General features: G+C 43.3%; 2 pseudogenes across 1 annotated transcript in view; one reads left to right on the forward strand and one right to left on the reverse strand.

Moving 5' to 3' along the window:
- LOC694113 (golgin subfamily A member 2-like) overlaps positions 1-13,241 on the reverse strand; it is a 43,979-nt pseudogene that overhangs the window by 10,242 nt on the left and 20,496 nt on the right. The window contains exons 4-11 of the transcript XR_013400639.1: positions 10,458-10,535; positions 6,188-6,757; positions 3,820-3,985; positions 3,644-3,694; positions 3,266-3,370; positions 1,614-1,672; positions 246-327; positions 32-139 (exon numbers count right to left, since the gene is read on the reverse strand). The product of XR_013400639.1 is annotated as a golgin subfamily A member 2-like (transcript). The remainder of the gene's footprint in view (positions 1-31; positions 140-245; positions 328-1,613; positions 1,673-3,265; positions 3,371-3,643; positions 3,695-3,819; positions 3,986-6,187; positions 6,758-10,457; positions 10,536-13,241) is intronic.
- LOC144332667 (uncharacterized) lies at positions 148-3,259 on the forward strand (annotated as a pseudogene).

Below are 13,241 nucleotides of genomic sequence, written 5' to 3' on the forward strand. Positions count from 1 at the left end.
TAAGGTGGGGGGCTGAAGGGTCAGGTCTCACCTGCTCTGACATCTACTGCATCCTCTGCTGCCACATGGCACTCCCTCCTTTCAGATTTTCAGCATACGTCTCTCTCTCCGTTTGTAGTTGTCCAACTGACTCCATTACCTTCAAGAATGGGGACAGAAGTTACGAAGGGCTGTCACTGGTCCTCACCTGCTCCTGGCCACCTGGGGTCATCTTCCTTCCATATCCCTCCCCTGCAAAGCCTCACCTGCCCCAGGTGTGCTTCCAGCTATGCCCGCTCCTCCATGGCCTGCAGTAACTGCTGTTTAGTATCAGGGCCTTCACAGTGCCTTGAAAACCAGATAGTGAAGAGTGAGAAGTTTAGATTCCGGGAGCCTGGGCCGTTCCAACAGTGCCCCTTAAAAGGGCTAGGGCTAGGCTCAGTGTACAACTCAGTCAATACAACTCTGCTGTCAAGTTTCTTTGTTTTAGAAATAAAAAATTAAATAATTTTAAAAAGATCTCAGGCTGGGCATGGTGGCTCATGTCTGAATCCCAACACTTTGGGAGACTGAGGGAGGCGGATCACTTGAGCTCAGGAGTTCAAAACCAGCCTGGGCAACATGGCAAAGCCCCATCTCTACAAATACAAAAATTAGCCAGGTGTGGTGGTGTGCACCTATAGTCCCAGCTACTTGAGAAGCTGAGGCAGGAGGATCGCTTGAGCCTGGGAGGTAGAGGCTGCAGTGAGCCAAGATCACACCACTGCACTCCAGCCTGGGTGATAGAGAGAGACCCCATCTCAAACAAACAAACAAACAAACAAAAAACAAAAAACCTCTACTCTCTATTATTACCCATGGAATAGTGGAAGTGTTGGCGTGAACCTCAGATGGAAATAAACAGACTCATTAGCTAGCCATATAAATGTAATTTATCAAATAATGGTTTTCATCTATGATGTGTTAAAAACATTTTTTTTAAGCCCTAACCCTGAGATTCTGATTCCCCAGGTCTATGGTAGGGCCCCAATTTGTAGATTTTTTAGCACTCTCTAGAGGATTCTATGGCAGCATCAGAACAAGGACCGAAATTTTCCAACTCTTGGCATGATCCCTAGACCATGGCCCCAGCTGGATGGGGCTCCAACCACCTCCGCGGCTGCAGTCCTTAGCTTGTTGAAGCAGTTCAGTCATTTGTAATATCTTTTGCAGCTCTTCTAAGTTAAGCAGTATGCCAGCCTTCTCAGTCACTAGGACTCAAAGCTTCTCTTCCAATTCTGATTTCTCCTGCTTCAGTCCTCATTGATTCGGTTATGGCCAGAGGCAGTAGAGAAAGGAATGAACTAAGAACAGAAAGGACTGCTTTGGTGATCAACCCTCCACCCTTGCCTCACAACCACAGAACCGTAGCACTGGAAGGAACCCCAGGAATCCAAAGTTACAGATGGCAGGCCTGAGAGAAGGTGTGAGTTGTTCAAGGCTACACCATGAGTCACCAGCACTACAGCTTAACTGTGCACATGTACAAACCTGTATGACCACCTCACCATGCTTACCTGTACCCCCTCAACCTCCCAGCACATCACCCATGCTAAGGGCCCCCAGACCTCCCATCCCACCTTCCCCCATGCTACCTGTTCTTGTGTAACTCCAGCCTGAGGGTGTTTCTCTCTTTGGTTAACTCCTTGTTGTACTGAAAATACAGGCCAAGGTTAAGTCAGGATATAGCAGGCAGAGGAGCAGCTGGCCGACCAGTACCAACAGCTCAGTAACTATTCCACAGTAACACTTCCTCACTCTGAATCACACCTGACATTTTTTCAAGGCATTTCTAAGTCCATGATCTCATTTGCTTTTTGTTTGTTTGTTTGTTTGTTTTTTGTTTTGTTTTTGAGACGGAGTCTAGCTCTGTTGCCTAGGCTGAAATGCAGTGGCATTATCTCGGCTCACTGCAACCTCGGCTTCCCAGGTTCAAGCAATTCTCCTGCCTCAGCCTCCTGAGTAGCTGGAATTTACAGGTGCCGACCACCACACCCAGCTAATTTTTGTATTTTTAGTAGAGACAGGGTTTCACTGTGCTGGCCAGGCTGGTCTCAAACTCCTGACCTCATGATCCGCCAGCCTAGGCCTCCCAAAGTGCTGGGATTACAAGCATGAGTCTGAGCGCCTGGTCAGTCTCATTTGTTTTTAAAAGAACTTAGTAAGGGTGAAGGGACAGGGAAAGAGATTGAATTTATAGCTGGCTAACAGAGGCCCAGAGGGATAAAACAATATTGTTATTATTTTACTGTTATTACTACCACTGTTTGAACCCTTATTGAGTGCTTCACTAGCCACCATGCTAACAATCCCATTTAATCCTCACAACCACCATATGAGACAACTACTATTATTACCTCTATTGTGTCGATAAAAAACATGGGGTATTAGAGATTAAGTGCTTGCCTAAGATCACTCAGAGCTGGGATTTGAACCCTCAGGTGTATCTGATTCTCTAAGCCCATTTGTTCACTGGGGGTGGGGGCACAGATAGGAAGGGGGAAATCAATCTCTTGTTCACTTTTTGAAAGGATGATCCATTCACATAGTCCAAAGCTCAGAAGGTACAGAAGGGAAATATCTCCCAGCCACCCTGTTCCTCTCTCCTGAGTTTTTTGTGTTTTATTTTATTTATTTATTATTTTACTTTAAGTTCTGGGACACATGTGCTGAATGTGCAGGTTTGTTACATAGGTATACGTGTGCCACGGTGGTTTGCTGCACCTATCAACCCGTCATCTAGATTTTATGCCCCACATGCATTAGGTGTTTGTCCTAATGCTCTCCTTCCCCTTTCCCCCTAACCCCTTCCTGAGTTGATGAATCCTTGTAGACACATTTTATGTATATGATCATAGTATGTATGTAGACACACACACACACACACACACATATTCCCTCTCTCTACACAAATGGTAACATACTGAAGATACTCTTCTGTACCTTCACAGTACAAGTACCATATCCCCCACCTAGCACTTGGCAAAGGCCAAAGCCAGTTAAGGCTAGGGCGAGGACTTGGCCTCCGAACTCTGCATCCAGTGCTCGCTCTCCATAGGACCCCTAACTCACCCACAGCAGCTGACTCAGCCCCAGGCTACCTCTAACAACCACACACACAAGCAGTGAGAAATAGTCCATGCTGCTTTCTGGGCAGGACATTCCATCCTGCAGAAGGGACCTTTAGGCTCACTCCGCCATCTGGGAAGCCAGGCTGCCAGGGGATGGGGCAGGTGGTTGGACTCACCCTGTCTGCTTTCTTCTGCTGTATGGAGACAGCAAAGAGCCTGCTCCAACTCTCCCATACACCGCCAGGAATACTACAGGCAGCTGGCCAGATCTTTGGACTCTCCTGGAATGAGAGAGGTTCAGATGGGGCCCAAAGGACTCCCCCAATGGCCTGTCAAAGTGCCAAGTTGAAGGATGATGGGGTGCCCAGATTCCCACTTTCTTTCTGCCTGGCAGCATGCTGAGTGTGAGCCAGGGCTGTCTGTAACTCGGCTTTCTCTGATACAAGGATTTCTACATTCTGAATGTGAACCTTTGGTAGAAAAGCCAAAAGCTGAAAGAGAAGGAAAGAAACATTCTCCAGAGGACAGGAGGGAACTTCACACTCTCTACTCACCTGTAACTGCTCCCTTAGAGCTCCCTGCTTTTGGTGGCACTCTTTCTCTTCCTATAGGAAAAGGAATACAGAGCTCTTACTAGGGGGAAGCAGAGATGGTACAGCAAGGGACATGCCCCCAGAATGGCACCAATGCCCCAGGACAGTTCCACCCATGGGACCAAGTTATCAGGGACCTTTTGGGGATGGGGTGGAATCTGGGGGGTGAGCCTTCCCCAGGCTGGGAGTGGGTGAGACGAGACTGAAGCCTCTACATCTGAGTGCCCCCCAAATCCAGCAGTCATGTTGTGAGCAAACAGTTACTTCTTCCAACTGATCCACCATTTCTTGGTTCTGTTGTTTCTGTGGAGACAGTTAAAGGATGGTGACTAAGGATGGCCCCCTCGACTCTATTCCCCAGACCAGGAAGGGGTAGGCAGCAGCCAGGAATAGATTTTAAAGGCAAAGTTCTCAGACTTAACGGAAACATGAACTGGTAAACTCTCCTCAAGCTCCCAAGGAAAGAGGATTTGGATCTTTGTTGGTTTTGGCCCACAGTCATAGAACTGAAAGTCTGAATCCGAATTCTCTCAAAGGGATAGTAACATAAACCTCTAGAGATGAAGTTTGAGAAAAGCTCCCCGTTCTGCCAGCTTGTGATGTAGAAAGGTATATTCATTCAACAAACATTTACTGAGCACATATGGGCCAGGTATGGTTCTTTTTTTTTTTTTTTTTTGAGACGGAGTCTCGCTCTGTCGCCCAGGCTGGAGTGTAGTGGCCGGGTCTCAGCTCACTGCAAGCTCCGCCTCCCGGGTTTACGCCACTCTCCTGCCTCAGCCTCCTGAGTAGCTGGGACTACAGGCGCCTGCCACCTTGCCCGGCTAGTTTTTTGTATTTTTTTTTTTTTTAGTAGAAATGGGGTTTCACCATGTTAGCCAGGATGGTCTTGATCTCCTGACCTCGTGATCCGCCCGTCTCGGCCTCCCAAAGTGCTGGGATTACAGGCTTGAGCCACTGCACCTGGCCTCAGGTATGGTTCTTAATACAGGGATATAAGCCAGAAAAAGACAAACAGGAGTAATAGCAGAGATATAACGCAGAAAAAGACAAACAGGAGCCCTTGGCCCTGAGGTTTTCATTCTAGTGGGCCTTTTTTTTTTGCGGGGGGATGGAGTCTTGCTCTGTTGCCCAGCGTTGAATGCAGTGGCACCATCTCGACTCACTGCAACCTCTGCCTCCCAAGTTCAAGCGATTCTCCTGCCTCAGCTTCTTGAGTTGAATAGCTGGGACTACAGGTGTGTGCCACCATGCCTGGCTAATTTTTGTATTTTTAGTAGAGATGGGGTTCCACTATGTTGGTCAGGCTGGTCTCGAACTCCTGACCTCCTGATCCACCCACCTCGGTCTCCCAAAGTGCTGGGATTACAGGCAGGAGCCACCATGCCCAGCTCTAGTGAGCCTTTAAACCTTGGACTCTCAGAGCTAACAGAGCCCTTTGATATTCTCTAACTCTACCTCCTCAGGAAATGCAAGCCCAAGGAGGAGAGGTGGCTTGTCCAGAATCAAAGAGCAAATTAGGGACTCAGTCAGGATAAAAATATAGGGCTTCTGACAACTAGTCAGGCTAGCACTTTCCCAAGAGGCAACAACCCCAGGCACTCAAAGTACCCTAGGTTGAGATGATACGAGGAAGATTCAAGCTGTCAAATTCAGTTTCCCAAGATCTGTTCCACAGAAGATAAGCAGATCTTACTTTAGAAACCACTGATTGAAGGGCATTCTGGTCCCGGAACCACAGAGAATTTGAATATGAGGTGGAAAACTCAGAAAAAAATGTTAAACTCTCTGGAGAGTAGAAGCCTGGGAGAAAATCAAACCAAACCCATTCTCCTATTGCCACCCAGAGACACTGTCAACATTTTGAGCTCATGGGGAAAGTGTGGGCTTTTCACATTGTCAATGTCTCTGCTAATGGAGTAAGGCAGCCTGAAACCTCTCACTCCTAGGTCCCATAGTCCTCATTCCCCTTCCAGCTGGAAACCTGTGCTGTGACCAGAGGAACCAGAAGCAGGGTGAGAACACTTAGTGGACTGGGTCCTAAGATCAAAGATCAGTTTCGTGGCAGTAATGACAGTTCCTAGGGGAACTATGATGTCACTATATTCCACTCCTCCCTGGGGTGGGGGTGCCTATCAGCATGACGCCTGAGTCACCACTTTGAGATGTGGGAAGGAGGTGCAGGGCCAGGACCCAGGTCCTTGGAGATGTCAGCCCAAAGACCCAAGGGAGGTTACACTTGGGGCAGCAGAAGGTAAAGACTGAGTATGGAGCAGGGAGCCCCAGGAGTCACCCACCCAAAGTCACCCTGGGGCAACTGGTGAGGGCAGAGGCTGGGCTGCTGAGGGGGAGGGGCTGGCTATAAGATTTTGGTTGGGGGAGCCCAGAGGCATTGGGTGGGGCCCAGCCTGGTGTGCCTCAGGAGTGGCACAGACTCTGGCAGCAGTCCTACCATCGGAGGGGGACTGGGCCTGGGTCAGGGGGCCATAACCTGGTGCATTTTACCTTTTTCTTGGCCGTGGACAATTTTCTCTGTCAGGTTTCTTCCGATATCACTGGGCAGGGAGAGGCGGGGATGGGGCCACATCAGTGTGATCCCAGTGACAACTGCTAAACACTACTAGTAGCCTACCACACAGCTGTGTGACTGAGCCAGAGGAGGTGTAACCAGGGTCGCACTAGAATGCATAATAGGGGTGTGGCCTTAATGCTCGAAGCCCCTTGGTCTATGAGAAAGATGAAAGGGAAAGGAGCCATGGCCAGGCAGCAGCATGTCCAGAGGGACCTGTGGCCTCACAAGGAAAGCTGCTCATGTAACCACTGTTCTCCGCTCACTCTGGGAGAGGGGCAGGGCCAGTTTTCATTTTGAAAACTTTAAAACTTTAAAAAATAAACTTTAAAAATAATATGTCTGTGTATTTTATATATGTGTGTGTCTATATGTGTGTGTATCTATATGTTCTTCCAGAGCTGTCTTCATTATCCAACTTCTATGCCAAGCCTACGATTTTGGCCTTTTTCATCTTCAAATGGAATAGAAGAATTACCAGTATTCCATCAATTGAGGTACAAATCCTGTAAAAATGGAAAAATCCATAGCACACTTGATGATTAATGAAGCAGACTACATTATCCAACATTCCAATGAAAAAAATAATCATAATGATTTCTCTTTTTTGGAAAAAGTTTCTCTTATTCTCCTACATTACTGTTAAGATTTTTTTTAAACAAGAAACATGTCTAATATCTTTAAAAACACAAAGCTTTTGGGCCGGGCATGGTGGCTCATGCCTGTAATCCCAGTACTTTGGGACACTGAGACAGGTGGATCACCTGAGGTCAGGAGTTTGAGATCAGACTGGCTGACATGGTGAAACCCCGTCTCTACTAAAAATACAAAAACTAGCCAGGCGTGGTGATAGGCACCTGTAATTCCAGCTACACAGGAGGCTGAGGCAGGAGAATCGCTTGAACCCAGGAGGCAGAGGTTGCAGTGAACCGAGATCACGCCACTGCACTTCAGCCTGGGTGACAGAGCAAGACTCCATCTCACAAGAATAAATAAATAAATAAATAAATAAATAAATGAAAACACAAAGCTTTCAATTTAATAAGCACTCAAAGCTCTTTACCAGTCTAAAGCAAATACAGGGCCCTTCTAAAGTAAGGCTAAATGCTAAGTGATGGGGGAGAGAAAAAGGACATAAATAACTCCTACTCTCATGGGGTTAATCACTAAATCCTATTTTTCTAGAATCACCTGGAATCTCTAAACCTTGCAAACGAATCTGAATTTCTCACTAAAAAATACTTGGCTACGACTTACAATCATGAAAACCAAGAACTGTGTTATGTCATTGTGTATTGCTTATTATCCAAATTCCACACTAGACAGGGATCAATGGTTGAATCTCTCATGATTTGCTCCATAACCTGTGTGCTGCTTATCCCAGACCAAACTAAGCTTTTTTCTGGAGTTCTACAATTTATAATTAGTATACAAGAGTGGTTCTCAAAAATGTAGTCTCTGGACCAGTAGCACCTAAGAACTTTTTACAAATTCTAATTATCAGACCCCACCCTAGACCTGATGAATCAGAAACTCTGGAGTAGGGCCCAGCAATCTGTGCTTCAATAAACCCTCCAGGTGCTCAAGAACATCTGGCATACAGCAGGTAGAAAAATGTGTTTCCTTCTGTAAGTCCAAAGCCAGGGATGCTATATGTTCTGTCTTGATATGAAACAATGACATGCAATTAAAAGGAATAAATCTCCTTCCTACTTCCACCCTCCATCCAATGTGTTTTATTTATTTTATTTATTTATTTTTTGAGATGGAGTCTTGCTCTGTCGCCCAGGCTGGAGTGCAGTGGCCGGATCTCAGCTCACTGCAAGCTCCGCCTCCCGGGTTCATGCCATTCTCCTGCCTCAGCCTCCTGAGTAGCTGGGACTACAGGCGCCTGCCACCTCACCCGGCTAGTTTTTTGTATTTTTTAGTAGAGACGGGGTTTCACCGTGTTAGCCAGGATGGTCTCGATCTCCTGACCTCGTGATCTTCCCGTCTCGGCCTCCCAAAGTGCTGGGATTACAGGCTTGAGCCACCGAGCCTGGCCCAGTGTGTTTTATTTTTATAAGTTAAATTAGAAAACAAGTGGCAATCAGAGATTTAGTCTAAAAAGTATATTTACAGGTAACAGTTCTCATCCAGCCTGATCTCACACAATACCATTTACATCCTCTTACATCTAAAGTTTCAGAAAAGGATCTTCACAATGTAAGTCTCAGGCACACTAGGAGTTCTATAATAAAAGATCACGTAGATCTGAATGTCTAAACTTATTAGAGAAAAAAAATGGAATCATTGGTTATATTTTCAAATTGCATTCAATACGAAATTAAAGTTTTGAAAAATTTTCACCTTCATAATTCTAAGTTAATAGAATTAAACCAGAATACTCCATTCTTTCAAAGCCTCTAGCCAGGCAAAATTTTACTCTATTACTTCTTGCTTTCAATGGATACAAAAGGGAGTCCTGGTAGGCACATTTTGTATACCTGCAAAGATGCAGAACAGTTCCATCTGTTCAATATTAAAACACAAGTCCTGTAAACCTCAGATGGTAAGTGTAATACTTCAGCACTAGGACCAAAGCCTCAAATGTGAAAAGATACCAAGAACACCACTAGCAAACAAAAGTAAACTCTCAACCAGAAACAGTAGTTCACACCTGTAATCCCAGCACTTTGGCAAGCCAAGGTGGGAGGATTACTTGAACTCAGGAGTTCAAGACCAGCCTGGGCAGCACAGCGAATTCGTATCTCTACAGAAAATTTTAAAAATCAGCAGGGCGTGGTGGTACACACCTGTAGTCCTAGCTACTTGGGAGGCTGAGGCAGGAAAATCACTTGAGTCCCAGAGTTTGAGGCTGCAGTAGCTATGATCATGCCACTACACTCCAGTTTGGGTGACAGAGCAAGACCTAGATAATTACATTCTGTCCTGCTCCTGTTTACACTAATATCACTAAGTTCAAATGCTTTCATTCAGCAGGATAAAAATTAAGTAAAATGTGACTTTGGAGTTTGGCTAGCAAAAAACAAAGAAAGAAAAAATAAAGCAAAATGACAAATTACTTACTGGGAGAAAGTTTTTGAAACTTCGATGACAGATAAAAGGTTTGTATCCTTAGCTTATAAAGAAATCTTTAAATTACTCAGAAAAAGACAAATGATTTAAAAAAGATAAAATATTTTATAATTTTATAAAATTACTCAGAAAAAACCAAATGATTTCTAACATAAAGTGGGCAATGGAGAAACAGGCACTTACTACAAAAATAAAAACGGCCAGTAAGCACATAAAAAAGATTCAAAAGCACTAAAACCAAAGAAATGTAATGAAAACAATATTTTCTGCTTAAAGACCAGCAAAGATGCCAAATGGAAGGAGGAAACTGGAGCTCTGTCGCTGTTGGTGGGAGTATAAACTGAACCAATTTTCCTGCAGGATAATTTGAAAATTTCTACTAAAATCCCTAAAACTGTTTTATATTATTTTCCTCCAGAAATTCTACTTCTATGAAATCAGTCTAGAAATGCTTTCCCGAGTCCATTAAAATGTATATATAAAGCTCATTTTAAAGCACTTATGAATTTCAGTTGGCATAAAGTTGAAACAATGACTTTTAGTTTTAAGTTGGTAACAAAAATAAATTCTCTATATATCACTTACTCCTTTCAGCAAAACAACCCAATACATACCTCTGTAGAAAATGTTTCTTCTGGATTTACCCAAATAACATGATAAATTCTCATTATTTTATTGCTTTTTAAAAATTATTTATTTGCTTATTTATTTAGAGACAAAGTCTCACTCTGTCACCCAGGCCGGAATGCAGTGGCGCAATCTTGGCTCAATGAAACCTCCGCCTCCGGGGTTCAAGCAATTCTCCTACCTCAGCCACCTGAGTAGATGGGATTACAGGTGCGTGCCACCATGCCTGGCTAATTTTTTTCTACTTTTAGTAGAGACGGGGTCTCACTGTGTTAGTGAGGATGGTCTTGATCTCCTGACCTCGTGATCCACCCACCTCAGCCTCCCAAAGTGTTGGGATTACAGGCATGAGCCACCGCGCCCGGCCTATTGTTATTTTTTTTAAAAAGACTAAAACATATTATATTATATTATATTATATTACAGACACCGGTCACTCAGTATGTCAAAAGGCTTAAGATTGAACTAGATCATCTGCTGAACTTTAAACTTAGTACTTACCTCTATTTGTAGATGAAGTTTGAAGCAACTGTTTGGCTTTGAGGGAAGTATGAGGCAAATTTTTCAGCCTTTGTGAAACTGTTGAAAAATAAGGAATTGTAATATTTGCCTGTAAGTACAACATAAAGGCTATGGCTTCTGATACAAACTTGAAAATTTATCAGAGTGGAAACCATAAGGTGCAAATATGTTAGAATCCTAGAAGCAAGAGACCCCATTCTCCACAAAAAGGGAAAAAAAAAAGTCAAAAAGAAACAAAAAAGTGATGCTTAGTGCATTAAGGTGGAAAGAAAAGGGGATGGAACATAAGCTTTTAAAAATAGTTTCTTATAGATGAGAAAATCTCCAATGTGTCATTGGTCAAAATAGCAAAGAGAAAACAAACCACCAGCAAACATGCTATAGATGCAAAGAAAACAAAGATAAAAGTATAGAATAAACTATACAGCACACAGTATAGAATAAAGTAAGTGCAGCACTTGTCCAATGCATAAAAGCAGATTTTGGCAAAGCAGTTATTGTTAGATGAATTACCCTAATATGAAACCATAATCTCCAAACTATTCGAAAAGGAGAAGAAAACTCAGAACCAAGCAGGCCCTCAGAAAGTTACAATCTAGTGGCTTCACTATGTTCGGTATCTTGTAGCGTACAACTAATTTTTTATCTAGGCTGTGCACATATGTATGTAGGTGGAGGGTTGTACGTAATGTTGGTGTGGGTTGAGGGGTTTGGAGGAGTCAGACCATCTGCCTTTTAAAGTTTTCAATGAAGAAAGCTAAGCTTTCTTCCAAACTCCCAATGTATTAACTGCACTGAAACTCAAAATTAGCAGGTAAGCAGCAGCCCAGGGCCATCCAGAGATAAAGCAGTTCCAATTTCTCCAATATACAGTTACTATGGCTCTGACGGACTGATGAGTCTCACACCTACCAGTGTAGTCATCTATTTAAGTGGCTCTAAAATATTTTAGTTACTGTACTGATTTGAAAGTCAGACTTCATATACCTCTAGGATTTATGTGCAAAAAAAGAGCTCTCATTGCTATAAATCTAGCCAAACTGCATAAACATTATTGGGGTGATAAAGGGATACCTGACATTATCAGAAAGAATTACGATTTCTCAGCCAGGTGTGGTGGCTCACGACTATAATCCCAGCACTTACAGGCCTTTGGGAGGCCAAGGCAGGGGGATTCATTTGAGCCCAGGAGTTAGAGACTATCCTGGGCAACAAAGGGAGACTCTGTCTCCACAAAAAAATTAAAATTAAAATTAAAAAATAAGCCAGGTATGGTGGTGTGCCTGTGGTCCCCCATCTACTCAGGAGGCTGAGGTGGGAAAAGTGCTTGAGCCCAGGAGGCTGTAGTGAGCCATGATTGCATCACTGCACTCCATCCAGCACGGTCAACAGAACAAGGCTCTGTCTTTTAAAAAAAAAAAAAAAATTCTGTCCCCTGTACTGCTTAACTCTATCAAAACTTGAAAACTATTCTTTTCTCACAGATAATAAACTTTTAAAAAAAGTAACAAATGTGTTTGATTACAAATTTTATAGCACTCTAAACATTACTGTAGCTAAATAACATTAGATACCAACTTAAATATTGCCAGGCAGACAAGCAAAAATTTATCCATATCTAAAAACTCAATTTTATAATGGGTTATCTTATTTCTGTTGCACAAAAATACAGGTTACTATCGGTATTTTTTTTTTTTTTTTAAGACAGAATCTCACTTTGTTGTCCAGGCTGGAGTGCAGTGGCATAATCTCAGCTCACTGCAACCTCTACCTCCTGAGTTCAAGCAATTCTCCTGCCTCAGCCTCCTGAGTAGCTGGGACTACAGGCACATGCCACCACACCTGGCTAATTTTTGTAGTTTTAGTAGAGACGGGGTTTCACCATATTGGCCAGGCTGGCCTCGAACACCTGACCTCTTGATCTGCCTGCCTTGGTCCCCTAAAGTGCTGGGATTACAGGTGTGAGCCAAGCATCTGGCCTTAGAGTATTTTTCATCTACATATTTATTCATATATATGTTTCCAACCATTTATATTTTTATTCATTCACTCACTCACTCATTCCTGTTTTTTGTTTTTTCATTCACTCAAATAGTTTAGTATCTGCTTTACCCAGGTACTGTTTTAGGTATAATGTATTCAGTAGGCAACTAGGTGGATACAGTTCCTACTCTCATGAAACTAATATTCTAGGAAAGGGGAGAAAGACAATGAGGCAGTGAAATAGAGGGCCTGCCAGATAGTGATAGTTGCTAAGGAGAAAATTAAGTAGAAAAGAGGGACAAGAAGTAGGAGATTTAAGTTGCAATTATAACTAGGGCAATCAGAAGAGATTTCCCTAAGATGACACTTGCACAAATATCTGAAGGAAGATAGGAAATCAGTTATGCACATATGTGGAGAAAGCATTCCAGATGGAAGGAACACCCATTGTAAAGGTTACTGAGATAGGAGCATGCCTTGTAGGTTTGAAGAACAGAACCTAGGTCGGTTGTTGGAGTGGAATAAATGAGGGCAAAAGGTAACCAACTGAACATACAGTGACAGTTCACAATATCTGTTAACCATTAAAACAATTTTTAATAAAGATTCAATATCAAATACTATCTATAATAAATGCTTCTGGAAAGATCCTATTTGAATTCATAGCTACGGTGACTGCAATGGACCCAACCTATTTATCCCTCAAGTTTTATGTGCGTCGTAATAATAATAGCATCTACAGACAAGCAAAAACTGCATTGGGAATCTGAAGAATAAGAT

Source organism: Macaca mulatta, chromosome 11 (assembly GCF_049350105.2).
Source record: "Macaca mulatta isolate MMU2019108-1 chromosome 11, T2T-MMU8v2.0, whole genome shotgun sequence".
Lineage (NCBI taxonomy): Eukaryota > Metazoa > Chordata > Mammalia > Primates > Cercopithecidae > Macaca > Macaca mulatta.